The following is a 5,317-nucleotide window of genomic DNA, read 5'->3' as shown; positions in this document are numbered from 1 at the left end:
GAAGATAAGTATTCTCAATAATATGTAAAATTGATTAAATGTTTATGTTATAAGGATTTAATCAGTCAATTAGGATATTAGTTATTAATTAAAGATTCTTATTTCTAAGTTAATATGTCTACCATAGATTTATTTGGATAAAATTAGTATATTTAAAAGATACAGAAAAAATCTAAAAATACTAATTGATGTTTATGTTATAAGCATTTAATTTTTGAAATAAAAATGGAAGGAATATGAACAATATTTTATGACCTAAAATTGTAAAAGGCTCAAGCCCAAGTCCATTCTAATATGGATAAAGGCCCAGACCTATACACTTACTAATTAAAACTATATTAACATTCTATTAGTCTCTAATTAATTAGAAAAAGTCCCTATATAAAGAAGAGGGACCCAAGGCAGAAGGGACACAAAAAAAAAACAAAGGGGACACAAAAAAAAAAGGGAGGAGAGGGAGAGAAGGAAGCAGACAAAAGAAATGTAGATAAAGAGAGGGAGAGAAGGAAGCAGACAAAAGAAATGTAGAAAAAGAGATGTGCTTCTTCCTCACTCTAGTGATCCAATAGGTAAACTGTCATTTTTATTAATTCCTTCTACTCTTTTCATTAATTCTTTTTCTTCTACTCTCTTCATTACACTGCTTCTTTCTACCTTCTTAAAAATAGCACTTGTTTTTTTTAAAAACCAGTATCCAAATCCTGAAAACTGAAAACTAAAAGATATTAAAGATGCAAGGGACTCCAATAGATCTGGAAAATAGATTCTACTTTCCAGATCTGGAAGTCCCTAGCTTCTGATAAAACCATCTTTCTTATTACTTCATTTTTTTTTTCTTATTCAGTCTCATTTTCATCTCATTTTCCTTAAAAATATTAAAGATGCTAGGGATTCTTCCAGATCTGGAAAGTCCCAGCCTCTCAGAAAATCATCCCTTTTTTATAATTTCAGTCTCTTATTTATTTGTATCTTATTTTCTTAAAAAAACCTTAAAGATACAAGGATTTCAAAAGTCCTGACAAATAGATTCCAGGTTCCAGATCTGGAAATCTCCAGGAAAAACCATCATTTTCACTATTTAGATCTTTTTATTCATTATTTCCTTATGCACTGTATCCCATTTTCTTCTTTCATTCATTCACTGTACTGTTTTTTTTTCACACTAAAAATACATTTACAATGCAACCAAAAATGAGGTTATACTCTTCCTCAGATCCAGACCAAAAAACAAGAAAAAGAACAGAATTTGCAACTAAACCAAAACAACTAAACCAAAACAAAGAGATAAAAATATCCTCTGAAAGGAGTAAAACATAGACTCATAAAAAGAAAACATCTCTGCTTCAAATCAACAGCAAATCCCAGGAAACTTCTGTTTACCAAACGGAAAACACAAAAAAAAAATCGCAAATAAGTCTCTGTTTTGCTTAATCTGTAGCAAAACTCATGAATCACCACAGGCCTGCAAATAAGTCTCTGTTTTCCTTAATCTGTACCAAAACCCATGAATCACCACGGACCTGTGTTACGGGTTCAACGAACAAAGAAAAACAATAAATCAGTGACATTTCCGTTAAAGAAGAAAGTACGAAAAGGAAAACCACCGTAAACATTATTTACCTTAGGAGAAACCGGATAAAGAGTAGATCGGACCTCCTAGGTACCTCAGGGGCGCCAGACAATGGCTGTCCGCTCTCTAAGGGCGTAAAACCGCCCATAAACCCCATAAACGGGACGGATCGGAAGCGGTTCGGCTCCGTTTCACCTATAAAAAACCAAAGAAAACGGTCATCAGAACGTCACGCTAGAAATCGAGAAGAGCAGAAGGGGGATATGAGGAAAAGGCGAGAACTCACCGTGGATTCGCCGCAGACGGACAGATCGGAACAGATCTGCGCAAACGCGAGAGAGAGGAGAGAAGCCCGGCGCTTCGGCTTCGAAATGAAGAAAGGAGAGAGCCGCCCGGAGTTGAGAGTCTCTGCTCACGGAGAGAGAAGTCGGCCATGGGAGTTGAAGGTCAAGTGCTGTCTAGGGTTAGGAATTGGAAAGAAGGAAGAAGATGAAGCAGAAACGGTGGCTGCTGGAACAAATGAGAAAGTAAAACCCTAAAATCCAAATTTATACTCCTTATTTTCATTCTGACCCCTTAATTTATCATTGTGTTAAAAACTAACCCCGTTTTGTTTAATTTCGTCAATTAAGTCCCTCCGTGTTTTGATCAGGCCCCCTAACGTTTTTAAATAAGTTCAATCGAGTCCCTCCGAATCACACTTACCACCTCTTATTTTATTGCTTTATGAATTCGGACCCCCTATTATTTTAATTGCTTCGATAAGGTCCCTCCACGTTTTAATTAGGTCTCTACTTGTTTAGAGTAAGTTAAATCAAGTCCCTATTAATTACCTATCACTCCCCATGTTTTATTAATTTGTGAATTCGGCCCCCATTATTCTAATTGGTTAGATTGACTCCCTTCATATTTCAATTTGACCCCTCCTAATTACATTTCGCCCCTCCCTGTTTATTTAAGTCCATCAATTTGATTCTTTTGATTTTATTTGCTTCAATTTGACCCCTCCTAATTACATTTCGTCCCTTCCTGTTTATTTTAGTTCATCAATTTGACTCCTTTCATTTTATTTGCTAATTTGGACCCTTCATTACTTAATTTCATATTACCCACTTAGTTCAACCAATTTATTTTCACGTGACATATACGTGTTATACCATTAGTAAAAATCATTTGTTTTCATATGGTTAAATTTAATCTACATCTTTCTTTTACAAAAAATTAAATGACTTGATTTATAACCCTATGTTATAGGGATATAAGTTAAATGTGCACGAAACTAACAAAGTTAATGCGAATCGATTTATATCTTTATATCATAGAGGTATGAAAACGATAATAAAAATAAAACTTAATTAACGCGGAATGTTTCCATTTTATTTATGTGCTACAAGAGTATAAAAAACAAAAAATGAAAAAGTAACGAGTTAATTCGTAATTCTATGTTATAGAAATACGAATTAAACGGTACTAAATAAACGAAAACTGAACGAGTTAATTCACAGTTCTATGTTATAGGAATATGAATTAACCGTCACCCAAATTATATAAAATTAAACGTGTTAATTCGTAAGTGTATGTTATATAAATGCGAATTAAATGTTGTCCAAATTATTAAAATTATAAGGATACAATTAATGATTTAACGTTACATAAATATTAAATACCTACGACATTAACCATGTAATTAAATTATATGCCGTTATCATATTATGAAAGTACAAATAAAATTGAGATAAATCAAATAAATTTAACACAAAAACCACATCTTTTAGTACCAATATTTGGGCGGGGTAGGGTGATTAATCAAGTTTTTCTTCCCTACACGTAACCGACAAACGAACCTAAAAATCTTTATTTCGCAGACCTCCTTATCCATTAAAATTCAACCATTTTCGGTGTCCAATCACGCCTTAATTCTGATTGGTGGCGACTCTAAAAAATAGTTTTAACTAGAAAAAACTATTGACCGATCTAGCTTCCGGCGTTTGTACCCTGAAAAATCCGGTAGCGACAGTGTTAATTTTTGTAAAGTGGTTTGGTGGATATAATTAAAATTATTTTTTTATTAATAATTTAATTAATTAATTTACGGAAAATTATAGAAATGTTAAGGAAATTTGTAAAGGTTTTTTAGATTTTCCGTAAAGTAATATTAATTTTCGTAAAGTGATTTGGTGGATATAATTAAAATTATTTTTTTATTAATAATTTAACAAAAAATAATTAATTTACGAAAAATTATAGAAATGTTATGGAAATTTGTAAAGATTTTTTAGATTTTCCGTAAAGTAGTATCAATTTCCGTAAAGTAGTTTGGTGGATAGAATTATATTCTACCTCGTGTAACTTTAATTTTCATTATTTAGTGGTAACCTGTAATAGCAGGTCAACTTTTAATATAATTTAATTTATTTTAAATTAATTTGACACATGTCGCAATACTATTTGTTATTGAAACAAAGTAAATTTACTTTGTTTTTAAAGGAAGTGAGGATAGCGGGCACCTAAATTGAAATATTCAATATTATAGGATTAAATGGGAGGGTGTCCGCTATGGTTACTTTATTTTTTACAAAGTACCGTTACTTGGTGTGGTTTTCACCATTGGATGATGGAGCATAAAATTCATCCAATGGTGAAAATGAGCACCAAGTAACGGTACTTTGTAAAAAACAAAGTAACGATAGCGGATACCTAAATGGGAGTTAATGGGTCCATTTATGGTCCACCCGTAACCGGATCCAGCACCCAGAGGCGGAGGCAGCCCGGCGCCCGTGGGGGCTCCAGCCCCTACGGCGCCGGAGCTGCCATGGAGGGTTTAGGGAGGGCTAAAAATTAGCCCCCCCGCATATCCCAATTTACGGATTTAGGTGCAGGCGGCGCCTGCTACATCTCCTTCGCAGGAGATGTAGCGAAGAAGAAGCAGCCTACTGCTCTCCTCCTCCCTCTCTCCACCATTCTTCTGCTCTCCTCCTCCCTTTCCTTTTCTTTTCTTTTCATTTTCCTCCATTTCTTCTTCTAATTACTCCGGCTAGCCTCCAAATTTCCTAAGGTATCTAATTTCTTCCATAAAATTAGGTTAATTTTCATTTATGGTTTTTAATTTATAATTTGTTGAATTAATTTGGTGATTTGTTAAATTATTTTAGGGTTTTGATAGTTTAGGGAATTTGTAGGGTTTTGATAGTTTAATTTGTTGAATTAATTTAGGGTTTTGATTTAGGAATTTTAGTTTAGGGTTTTTATAGTTTATGGAATTTGAATTAATTTGTAGAATAAATTTAGATTCTTTAATTTAGTAATTTTGATTTGAGGATTTAATTTAGTGTTTTTCGGCACTTAATATTGTTAAGACGGATTTACGCAACCGGATGGAGCCATTTTACAATATTTTCAAAATTCCTAGCTATCGAAGAATAGATTTGCCATTTAACGAGAGCGTGTCCGTTGTCAAAAAAATAGGTACATTTTCCAGTAATATAGTATATGTAACCAGTACTTTTTAGCATTTAGTTATCAATACAATTAAAATTTTGTATAATTTGATTTTACTTTTTTATATATGCAAGATTTTTTTTAACCTTGGGCTAAAATTAGCGCCCCCCCCCCCCCCCCCCCCCCCCCCCCCCCCCCGATTCCGAAATCCTGGATCCGCCACTGCCAGCACCTAGCTATAAATAGATATATGGATATGAATGCTAAAGCTAACATACAAGAACACCCTAATTAATCATTCACAGAGAA

General features: G+C 33.6%; 1 long non-coding RNA gene across 1 annotated transcript; it reads right to left on the bottom strand.

The window, feature by feature from the left end:
* Positions 1-508: 508 nt before the first annotated feature.
* Positions 509-2,096, bottom strand: LOC136205288 (uncharacterized). Its single transcript, XR_010675883.1, has 3 exons — positions 1,857-2,096; positions 1,621-1,765; positions 509-1,520 (listed from the first exon to the last, which is right to left on the bottom strand). It is a non-coding gene; the product is annotated as an uncharacterized lncRNA (long non-coding RNA).
* Positions 2,097-5,317: the final 3,221 nt, after the last annotated feature.

The sequence above is a fragment of the Euphorbia lathyris genome, chromosome 9 (assembly GCF_963576675.1).
Source record: "Euphorbia lathyris chromosome 9, ddEupLath1.1, whole genome shotgun sequence".
Taxonomy (NCBI): Eukaryota; Viridiplantae; Streptophyta; class Magnoliopsida; order Malpighiales; family Euphorbiaceae; genus Euphorbia; species Euphorbia lathyris.
The sequence above is the reverse complement of the archived record's forward strand: the minus strand, read 5'-3'. Positions and strand labels throughout refer to the sequence as shown.